Below are 11,271 nucleotides of genomic sequence, written 5' to 3' on the forward strand. Positions count from 1 at the left end.
CCAGTCCATGACATCAAAGGAACACTGAGGATGTCAAAATACCCATCATCTTCATCTTTTTTCTTCTTGTTTTCTTGTGGTTGTTGTTCCACTAATACTCTTTTGCTTAATTTTATTTTCCGACACTGCCCTTCTGCCTTCACTACTTATATCTTGGTATCTACTCATAAATGCATTTCAGACTAAGTAGCTGGGTAAACTCTTAAAATGAAAGTGTCCAGAAGTATTTTTTTCTTTACTATGGTGCCTACCATAAAATTTGTTATTCCAGTTCAAATTTTCTGAGGAGGATATTTTTTATAAATGCTTGAGAGAAAATTATCACAGAAAAATGTAAACTAAGAAGTTATTCAATCATTCCCAAACACTCAAGATTCCTACAAGCTCTTTTCAATAATCTTCCTCTAAATGCAATTTCCGAATCAAAGCATACTGAGAAATGGGTTTTCTTTGCTATTTCCTCTAGACCTAATGAGCATAATTTTCTTCATCAGCTAATTTGTTTTACGTCTGAACTTAGGAAAGCATACTGAGTTTATATTATATGACCATGTTACATTAGCACTAGATGTTGTCAGCAATCCTGTTTGTGTGCATTATCACAAACCTCATGTCCTATTTCAGCTAAGTAGTTGAGGAATTACTGCTGCAGTAATTTTTTGCAGATTCAAGGCTTGACACGGGTTACTGGAAGTCACAAATTCAGTAATATTGCCATGCTTTAAAATCAAATGGAAAGGTGAAAAGAAATAGTGGAGATTAAAGACATTCACACAAATACTTTTGATAATTACCATATGAAGCATGGGATTTTGACTAAAAAAAGAACAATTAAAAACCCAAACAAACAAAACCAAGCAAAAAAAACCCAAAGAGAAGTAAAAGTATTTCTGTTTAGATTAGTTGAATTTCAAAGTCTTATTGAGTAGAAAGGTCTCTCATTAAAGACAATCTTTTCACTAGCTATCTAAAAAGTCACATTGAAGAAAAACGAATATTAGAGAATATAATTCATAGCAGAACTATATAACATAGGTAAATGAACAATAAAAATGATAAATTGTGCAATAGAAAAGATTACAGAAATAATGCTATCACATACTGGGCTTTCATTAAATTGACTTTCCAGGGTAATTACTTTAACATTTCTACCTCTGATTCAGCACAGACTTTTGAATCATTAAACTGGACAGTAGCTTAAAACCCTACAGGGTTTAGGGATCTGCTCTTGCTAACCTCTTTCCTGGAAATTGAAGCGCTATGTCAAAGCCTTTGTGTGAGGCTGAGTCTCTTCTGTAGGTCCCAATATTTTGCACTGGGAACTGAGTTCACCAAGAATATTTTTCTTTCTCAAAACCTGTAATTTTTTTGCAGGCTAATAATCTTCACTCTTGTGTATAGATTGAAATAATTTTTAATAGTATAGTAAAAGTAGTAATAAATTAACATTTAAGTATTATTCCCATTTATACTTACTGTATTCTGATAATAGCTTAGGGCCTAAAGTAAGGATTGGTTAACACAGATAATAACAAAGCCACTTAGGATTTTTAGTAATTCTTATTGTTGGTAAGCTGGAATATTAAGTACAACTTGTTAATAATTTTTCTTGGAAACAATTAATAATAATTATTTGATATTGTTAGTAATTACAATAATATTTTTCTCTGGAAAGTGTTTAAGCTCCTAGCAGTTACCCCTGTTCTTCCTTAATGCAGCTACCATCTTTTCTAACTCATTCAGCTTAAATGAAGTTGTGTGTTACACAGACTTTAAAGACTTAATAATCCAAATTTAGTTTGTGGAAAGAATTTCTTTTTTTTTTATCTAGCAAACTGAAACAAGAGAATTTATGCAGTCTTAATGTTGTATTTTTTATTTGTTCCTTTCTCAAATAAATATATATATATTGAAAACTATACTGTTCTTGGAGTAATTTTTTCTTTGACCAAAACTAAAGAATAACACATACCACACCAAGATACATCATACAGAGAGCTTTCTGCTGGATTTAACTATCTTGGTGGAATATTCAGGAAGATATTGGCTGAGGAGCTTAAAATTTAGAATTGTTCTCTGTAAATCAATAAAGCAATGCATAATACATTTTCTATATCAGTTAGGTATTTTAAAACTAAACTAAGGATACTGACACTGATCTGGCAGTCTGATGTGGGATTCCAAAAGGATATATTTTAACACAGTGTTGCTTACCATTATTATTACAAATTAATGCCAGGACACCAGAACTCAAGGTGTCATGTCAAATTGCATGAACTCTGTTCTAGAGAACAGAAACGGTACCTGGTTGTTAAAGCTACTAGTTCAGTCTTTAAATTTAAAGACTAGCAAAAAAGCTGCTGCTTATCTACTGGGCTCTGATCTAAGAATGTGCTAAACCAATGCATGTTTTGAAATAAGACAGACCTGATGACTTTCAAAGGACAGCTGAAAACCTAAAACTGAGCAAGTACTTAGACTTTTTTCCATATTGAGACTTCAGAGCCCAGTTGTACCACTGAGGGGCAGATTTATATGGAAATATAGGCAAAGTGGATAAAAACCCTGGTCTCTGAGTACTACCATGAAATGCACCATTCTCTTCTCATATCTGTGTTACGCTCCTGGATGGTTCATCCCAGAGTCCAAATCAAAGCATACTCCTATTCAAATCCCTGATCATACATAAAAAGTTAAGCTTATTAATATATGTCTGTAGGACCAAGTAAACCTTTTTAAATCACTTTAAATAGCAAACTATTCTCTTTTTTATTTACTTTTTAAATTGCTTTCTCTTTACTCCTCCCAGTTTCATTACATCAAAATCATCAAATATCAAGACAAAATTTACAGTTCAGCACAACATTTTTGAGATTTTCTGTATCTTAGTCCTTTCCTCTTTTCTCTCAGAAGCTATTTAATTCTAACTAAATCAGGAATTCTATAAATCATGAATTCTATCTTCTACATCTTCCCACATCTAAAAGGACATTTTCAAACTAACTTTCAGTAGTAGTGTGGGATAAAGTAGTGTTTTTGATCAAAAATGTTTGTGTCAGGTGGTTAAGTTAACAAGTTTTAACAAGTTAACAGTCTTCAGATGAAAACTATCATAGGTCACATGAAATATAGTAAGTGAACAGGTGCAAGCTTGTTTTGTACAACAAAGGCAATGAAAGAGTGTGCTGATATCACTTTGAAAGTGAGAAGACCATTCACTGATATTCATTGTTGTCTGGAAGAAGAATGTGAGGTGGCTCACTGCAATTCTCTGTTCTTTAACTATGTTTCAGGGGTATTTTTCTTACTGGTAGTGTGAGCTTCAGCACTTACCTGGTCACTTTTACCTACCCAAAAAGGTTCATCACATAACCCTACAAAAAAACATTGCTGAGAATGTACTGTGTTGAAAACGACCAGACAAGAGGATGGGGAGAAGGAATGGGGACTATTACTTTCAATGGTAGCAGCTTAGGGGAAATGTCAATAAGTTTACTGCCTCAATGTGAATAAAAATGAAAAAAAGCCTATAAGTGATCGAGTAATTTTCATCATGTCTATTATGCTATTAAAAATTCAGCAGACATACTCTTTGTGATATATCCTATGTGTATTTTAAGTAGCATTTATAATATAGTCTGCAAAGGAATATTCCATTTCATAATGCAATAGTTGCAGTAATTTAATTCCAAAGTCTCTATAGGCAAAGTAATTGCAGCTATGGTAAAAGTATACATTCAGATGATAGATATTTTAAAGACTGCAGGACAGGGTAAGCAGACCTTTTATCAGGAGCCCTGTATTTTTTCATTTATAATGATCTCTGCTCACTTAAGCTCATGTATAACTACAACAATAATCACCAAACCTTCTACTCTGATCAAGAAATATGTGAAGACAGGTTTTATGCAGTACTTTCATCACCTTAGTCCCATCATTTCAGTTTGTTCTCAGTCTAAGAGAACTACTGAGAGAGTAACATATCGCTTTATCCCTCTTTCATTATGTGGAGGTCTATTTAATTTTCAACTGCTTCACCTTTCCTCACTCCCTTTTGTTAGGTGTCTATGAGGGAAAATATATCAACCTGCCCTTAAGTTCAGTGGCTGCTAAAATACAGTTGGGGCCTGTAAAATCGTACTGAAAAAATAATTTGTTCTAAATCAAGACCTATTCCCCAAGTCACCACAAACAGACTGCCTATAATTATGCTGTATTTTATAGCAGATATCCATGAAAAGAAAAAGAGAAGAAATAAAAAAAAAATATTCATAACATTTACTAGTCTATGCAAAACATATGCAGGTATATAGTGGTTCCACTCTCATAACAAACATGATTTGTCTGGCTGTTCCTCCTTACATGATAATAGGCTCTTTGCTCTCTTTTTTTTTTTTTTTTTTTCCTTCTTTTTTTTTTCGGGGGGGGAAGGTGGGGAAGGTGAGGGTAGGAGGGGCAATTGGAGTAGGCAGACAGGAAAGGAAAAAAAGCTCTTCCGTTGGAAAAAGGAAAGCTTGAAAATGCTGAAAGCTTGAAAGCTGAGATGCTGCTTAATAACAGAGAAACCTGTTTAGATACCTCCCCTCCTTACTTCTCAGTACCCATGCATCCACTCCACTTTTACTCACTCTCTGTGGCAGATTTGTTCCCACAAGAAATAAGAATGAACTCTTGGGGGGTTTGGGCACAAAAATGGTTTTCTCTGATAATAATCTAGATGAGTGAAGTCATAGGTATGTAAATCACAGAAGAGTATAGGGTACACTTTGAGTACAGTATTTTAGTATATATACAGTACATAAGAGTAGAGTCAAGAGTCTAGAATGATAATAAAAGCAACATGAGAATATGCACAGATTTGTCCACAATTAAACCTTAAAAGCTGTTTTTTTACTGTGTGCTCCAGCAACAAAATCTAATGAAAAAGAAGAAAACTGTCAAGTGCAGAGTGTGCACAAAGAGAGAAAGGTGGAAGAAAAGTCAAATTTACATCACAAGAAATTATTCTCAATTGGTGTAGTTGTGTGTTGCTCTGAAGTCCATTGCCACTGAGATATAGCTTTTTACCCTATTTTTAAAATGAATTAGGAATCTCAGAAAATTATTTGCTGGAGCATAACACATATTTTCCCCTTTAAAATACGGTAAGGGAACAAAATGAGACAGCAGGCTACTGAATGTGCTTGGTGCAGTGGGCTCTGTCTCTCCAAAGTGTAGCATGAGTAATGCAAGGTTACTGCAGAAAGTACACATTTCTTATTGGATATCAGAGAAAATAGGTGTGTAAAATCCATGTAATTTGATAGCACATACATCACCACTGCCCCTGGGAGTACTGAATCATAAAGCTACATATTTAGCAGAGTAAAAGACTATTTTTCACCTTTTCTCTGAGAAAATTCTATGGAAATCAGTGGGGGATGGTAGAGAAAGCTTTTAAATCAGATATTAAAACAACAGGCAAAATGTAGTGTTGCTGCAGAGTCACAATGTATAACCTTTCTTTTTAAATTCCATGACATTTTATTTTAAGTGCCCCTCTCCCCCCCGGGTTTTTAGTACCAGTGTTAAATTACAGCAGCACTCATGGAAATTCATGTGAGATTCACATGAATACCAAGTACATTCATTATGATCAGTGCTGAATTCCAAATGAGAAGAGCTTCCTCTTTTTTTTTTTTTTTTTTTTTTTTTTTTCTTTCTCTGTTAACCTTCAAGGCAAGTCAACACATTTCAAACATCTTAGTCTGATTTTAATTTGGAAAACAGTATTAAATATACCATTGCCAAGTCAGATCGACTCAAAGCTGCGAGGATTGAAGGCAAGGAGGAGGAGGAGGGGAGGCAGGGCTGCCACAGCAAGGAGACACTGTGAGAGAAAGAGAGGAGAGAATGAGAGCTAACATCAGCTCCCCCGGGGTCTGCAGTAATCAGCAGACAAATGGTCTGTACTCATGGCATGTATTCTTTCTGCAGCAAGGGGCTGCCGACAAGAGCCTTCCTCTGTCTGTTTGGAAATACAGGGCTAGCCTTCCTCTGTTCAGATGCTTTGAAATAGAAAAGAACTGCTGACAAACACTGCTTTAGGCATTTGACACTGCTTTTTGATCTAGTTACTCAGACAGTGTAAAATGAACAAATTAGGAATCTACTACAAAAGACTCCCAGTCCTAGCTTTCTCAAGATTTATGAAATTAGGTCTGGGCTTTTTTATTGTTTTGCTTTTGGGTTTTGCTTTGTTTTGTTTTGGATTTTACCTCTCTCTCAGTAGTTTAAAACCAAACAAGTCACATTTTTCATACTGGCAAACACAGGTTTTATTCAGTTTCTGAATAGTTATTTTTTAGATGCATGTGGAACCTTGAAAAGGACATTGATGTCACACATATCAAATACATTTACATATTCACAATTTAGATACATTAGATTAGCATTGGGATATGTGAAAATTTTACTTCAAAATCTTTTGCACAATTTTTTAGCTTCCCAGGAGAATCTCACTGTTAATTAAGTTAGCATTCTCTTTCAGTGGAACAAAAATACCTTTGTGTCAGTGACATGCCCATAAACATGGCTTAACAATGACTTTAGAACAACATAACAATGTTGTCTTTTTCAAGTACATTATTTTTCTAAGTTAACTTAATAGTGACATATTGTGCATTGGGCACTATTGAGCTTCTCTTTGGAGTGAAGTTACTTTATGTGCTTTGAAGTATGCTATGTGTGCTTATGTAAATGTTGAAAAAACACTCCTTTGAAACCACTTCTCTTTTAAAGAATGAGGAAAAATAGGTAGACTGTTAACACAGAGCCAAAAGCAGACATCATACAAGAGCCCCCAAGACTCATTATGAAATTAGATTATTTTTTTAATTCAATGATCCAGATGGATTCATTGATGGAATAGCAAACCATTTATGAGATTGCTAATATATAATTGCAGGACAGCAACTACTTATCCATTACATTCAGCTGTTCTGCCAGTGCTCCTGAGTTTAATCAGCAGTCTGCCTTAGAAAATCCACTTTCCCCCCTCTTTCTGCAACAGTAAAATCAAATTTCAGTCACAGTTTGCATTATAATGCCTTATCATAAATCCAGGGTTTAGGATGAATTATTATAGTCCTATATTATTATAGGTGCCTACTGATGGAAAACATATACAGTGTACAACTACACCCATATGATTCTGGCTCTGATGGAAGAGTATGTGCAAGCGTGGAAGTTCATCACCATTTTCTGATCTGGCTTTGATAAAGAGGTCTGGTTTTCAATTGTGAATATGTCACTTCTAGCAGCCTTAAAATTTCATAACCACCTAACCACAAAGGCAAAATACTTTGCAAAAATATTCCAAGTCAGAGACAGTGAATAAAAATTACGTGATTTTTGTGAATGAGATCCTCTCTGTGTACCACCTTCTTGTTCTTTTGAATGATCAAGCCCATGGTCACACATATGAAAAAGAAGAGTGGAACTTGTTCTAGATGTGGGCAGGTTTTTTATATGGTGCATATGTATGAGCAATGCAGAGGAAGTGCAGAGCAAGGACTGTAAACTAAATGAAAATGTTTTTTTCTTTCCCATTTTAAGTGATTGTTTCCGTGTTGGTAGTCGCAGACAGAGGCTGTATTCCCACTCAGCAAGATGAGAGGCACAAACAACACAGAGGAAACAGAAGTATCCTGTGCCAAAGGTTTCTTCCCCAGATGGGAAGGTCTGTGCCACAGCTGCCATGTCAGATAGCCTCCACTACTCAGTATTTCTTTGCTTTGGCTTCTGAGGTTTTTCTCTTTCATGTAGCAGATAGGTAGGTAGGTACCTAGACAGATGGACAGAGTGCGTATATTACTATCTGTTGATAGGCTCCAGGTGTCTACAGCACTACAACAGAAAGGGTCAAAACATAGTTAATAACAAAAGTAATTTGTCACTAAAACTTTTCAGTTCTTATTCTTTCATATTTATCTTACAGGCCTCTGGAAGTCCTCAAACACACTGCCATAGAAGAGACATTATAGAACAGAGACAGCAGGCTCTGCATCCATGAGTTTCCTTCAAATATCCACAGGGTTTTAGAAACCATGCAATTAATGCAATTAGATGCAATTAATCTTTGTGTCAATGTGCTTCCACATTAGGTAATAAGACTTCTGTTCTCATGTATGTCTAGTACTTCAACATACAAGGAGTCCTAGAAACTTATTTTGGATAATAAAACACAATATTTGGTCTGCTAGCAATTTAGTTGAAGTAATCAAATATTTAATGTATTTTCTAGGTATTACACAAATCAGAACCATTATCAGAGAACTATAATGGACTTCCAAATCATTAGTAAATAGTTAATCCACTCAGGGACTGCAATAATTGTCTGCTGCACTTTTAGCTGTAAACTGTGAAATGGTCAGAAGTAGGACAAGTCAGCAAGTAAATTACTCAGGTGTGTTTCCCAATTCAGTTTCCCAGTTCAGAAACATGCAATACAGTCCAAGGGTAAAACATCAGAAAAATGAACTGGCTATATTCAAAGGAAACGTACAGTAGTTTTTGAGACAGTAGGGAAGTTGATTATCTAAGGTTCACCCAGAATTTATCTGGAGGTCATGGAACACCACAGCCTAGACATTCCTTCCTTACATCTTTTCTGTCTAGCGATAGCAGTCGGGTATCTTTACAGCCTTCACTGGTGATTAGGATGATTTCCTGAATTCCATCATGGATTCTATGTAGTCCTGTCTGAATACAGCTGTTATTACTGGATGGAGCATCATCTTCAAAGGCCATTCGCTACCTGATTTTCCTGCTTCTTTGTAGCTGCCTAAGCGCAGAAACTCTGTCATTTTTAAGTTTCAGTAGACAAGGTCTGTTATCAAAATTATGCCAATCTAATTCTGCACAAGAGGTAAATAAATAGTTAATGACAGTGAAGTGCTATCACTGCAAAAAGAATCCATTTGAGAATTGGTCTGTGAAGTGAAACCTGCAGATGACTTTGACCATGGATTCTTTCTTGTCCTGCTTGCTTCATTTATTCTGAACACATTTCCAGGGCAGCTGGGAACAAAGTGTTTTATGAGTCTGTGGATGCTGAGGGTGCAGAAGAATTGACATTCTAAAGGTAAATATTGGAACTTTCATCCAGAAGATGCAACAGCTGCTGCAGATGTTCATATAACTTCTTATGGATAGGAGAGTGATGTGTAATGTAAGTTCAAAATGAGTTGCTGCAGCTTAGCTAAAAGTGATCCACTGAGTGTGAACCATGAGGCTGCCTTGAATTCTTGTTCTAGAAAAATTACCTAGTTAATATCTAGGGATGACACAAAGTGTCCTGTTGCATTTCAGGACAGTTAATCTGTGGCCAGTTTCTCTCACCTATTGAGAGATGTTTTAAACTCATAATTGCTGATGAAACAGTTGCTCAAGAAATAGCTTGACAAGCAATGAAAGTTAGAGAACACTATTCTCTGGCCAAGGCCCTGCATTCCTCCCATCTTCTATAAAAGGGATCCTGCAAAAGGCATTATGGAGGTGATGTGGGTCCTCTGCCATGTGAAGACAGGTCACATTTCTAAGTGTGTATGGAGCTCCAGAAATGTCATTAACCAGTGCTGATCTTGATAGCAGTTAAAAGGAGGCTCCAGGGGTTAATATTTTCATGTAGTTTAAATTTTACTGTAAGTTTGATAAATTCCTTTTGGACATTGATATCCAGCTTGTATAACCTTGATTAAGATATGGCAGATTGGCTGCTGAATTACTTCTCTGTTATTACCAGAAGCAGTTGAGCTGCAAGATTTGCTTTAAAATACGCCCTCAAATTTTCAAAGTGTTTAAAGATTATTTAAATTTCCATGACAAAAGAGTCACACTGAAAGAATGTGAGAACAACTGAATTCCTTGGTACTTCCATTCCAGCCAAATCCCACAATGCAGAGACAAAGAAAGATGAAACAAAATAGAAAGTGAATTTAATTAATGCAAGGAATACAGAAATATTGCACTTCAGTTCAGTTGTGTGTTGTGACAAACTTTCCATTTTATACCTTTTTCCCAGTCACAATGGATGTATCATCACATTCTGTTTCTCTAACTTTTAAAGATACAGACACCAGATACGGTTACAGATACAGACACTATACAAAAGTCAAGTGAAATTAAATGATGAGCAGTTGAAAATTAAAATCGTGGGTTGAGATGTGGTAATAATTTTCTTTATATTTTTTATTTTAATCATATTTTGCATTATTTGACTCATTTTATGGGAAGTCAACTTTTTTTATTCTTCATTAAACTTTATTTGACTCTGCCTAACTTTTTTAGTCAGTGTTACTTTTCTCAAACTGTGAATAAAGAATTTAGCTAATATCAATGTGAACATAAATTAATAATATAAAGAGGACTACTTGAATACATAGTTTACTCAGTTCATGGGGTGTTTTCTTAACCTTTGACACCAGTGTTTAACACAAAGTACTTCATGAGAGATTCCAAAAGGAGAACTATCCACCAGTAAATGTCTCGATTTAAAATTATGGGTTCAACGCACAGCTGCATGTAAGTAGTAAGTAGTATTTTAAATAATTAGCCACACCATGTTCTAGTGGGAAATTTCTTTTTTATGTTAATATTAGTTATTGCAGAATATTTTACAGGCTTCTGTTTTTGTTTCACAAATGTTTGTATTAAGATACTGCTCCTCTATAGAATGTATTTGGTTTATTACTCTTTCTGAAGTCTTCAAGGAATGACCAGGTTTACCACTCAAAAAGCTTGTAGGAAGACACATATTTTGTCATGGCTTTTTGTATGTTTTTTTATAAAAAACACTACTAGCAATAATAAATATGTTATAAATTAGAAGGAAATATTTTTGCTGTTTCAAGGAGTTAAAAAGATCTTAACTTTCCCTTGGGGAGCCTATAGCTGTTGTCTAAAAGACTGCTCTGATATTTTGATTTATTAATACAGAATAAATTAGACTCAGCTGCTGAATGAAAAAAAGCTGTTATTTGGAGGGAAAATATTTTCATTTCTGTCCTGTTTATTACTTTCATTGTTGCTTTCTTGCTTTTCTCCTGCTTTTTTTTTTTTTTTTTTAACACCCAAATCACTGAGTCAAGGTTAGAGAACAGCTGTCAACATCAAGGATTTTTCAGTCTCATTTTGTGGTTCTTCCCCATTTCCACTCTTGACACTGATCAGTGCGTCAAATGTTTGGTAGTGGAACAATCATAATGGGTTTTAAACTGTGTGCAGTCATGG

The sequence above is a fragment of the Calypte anna genome, chromosome Z (genome assembly GCF_003957555.1).
Source record: "Calypte anna isolate BGI_N300 chromosome Z, bCalAnn1_v1.p, whole genome shotgun sequence".
Classification (NCBI taxonomy): Eukaryota; Metazoa; Chordata; class Aves; order Apodiformes; family Trochilidae; genus Calypte; species Calypte anna.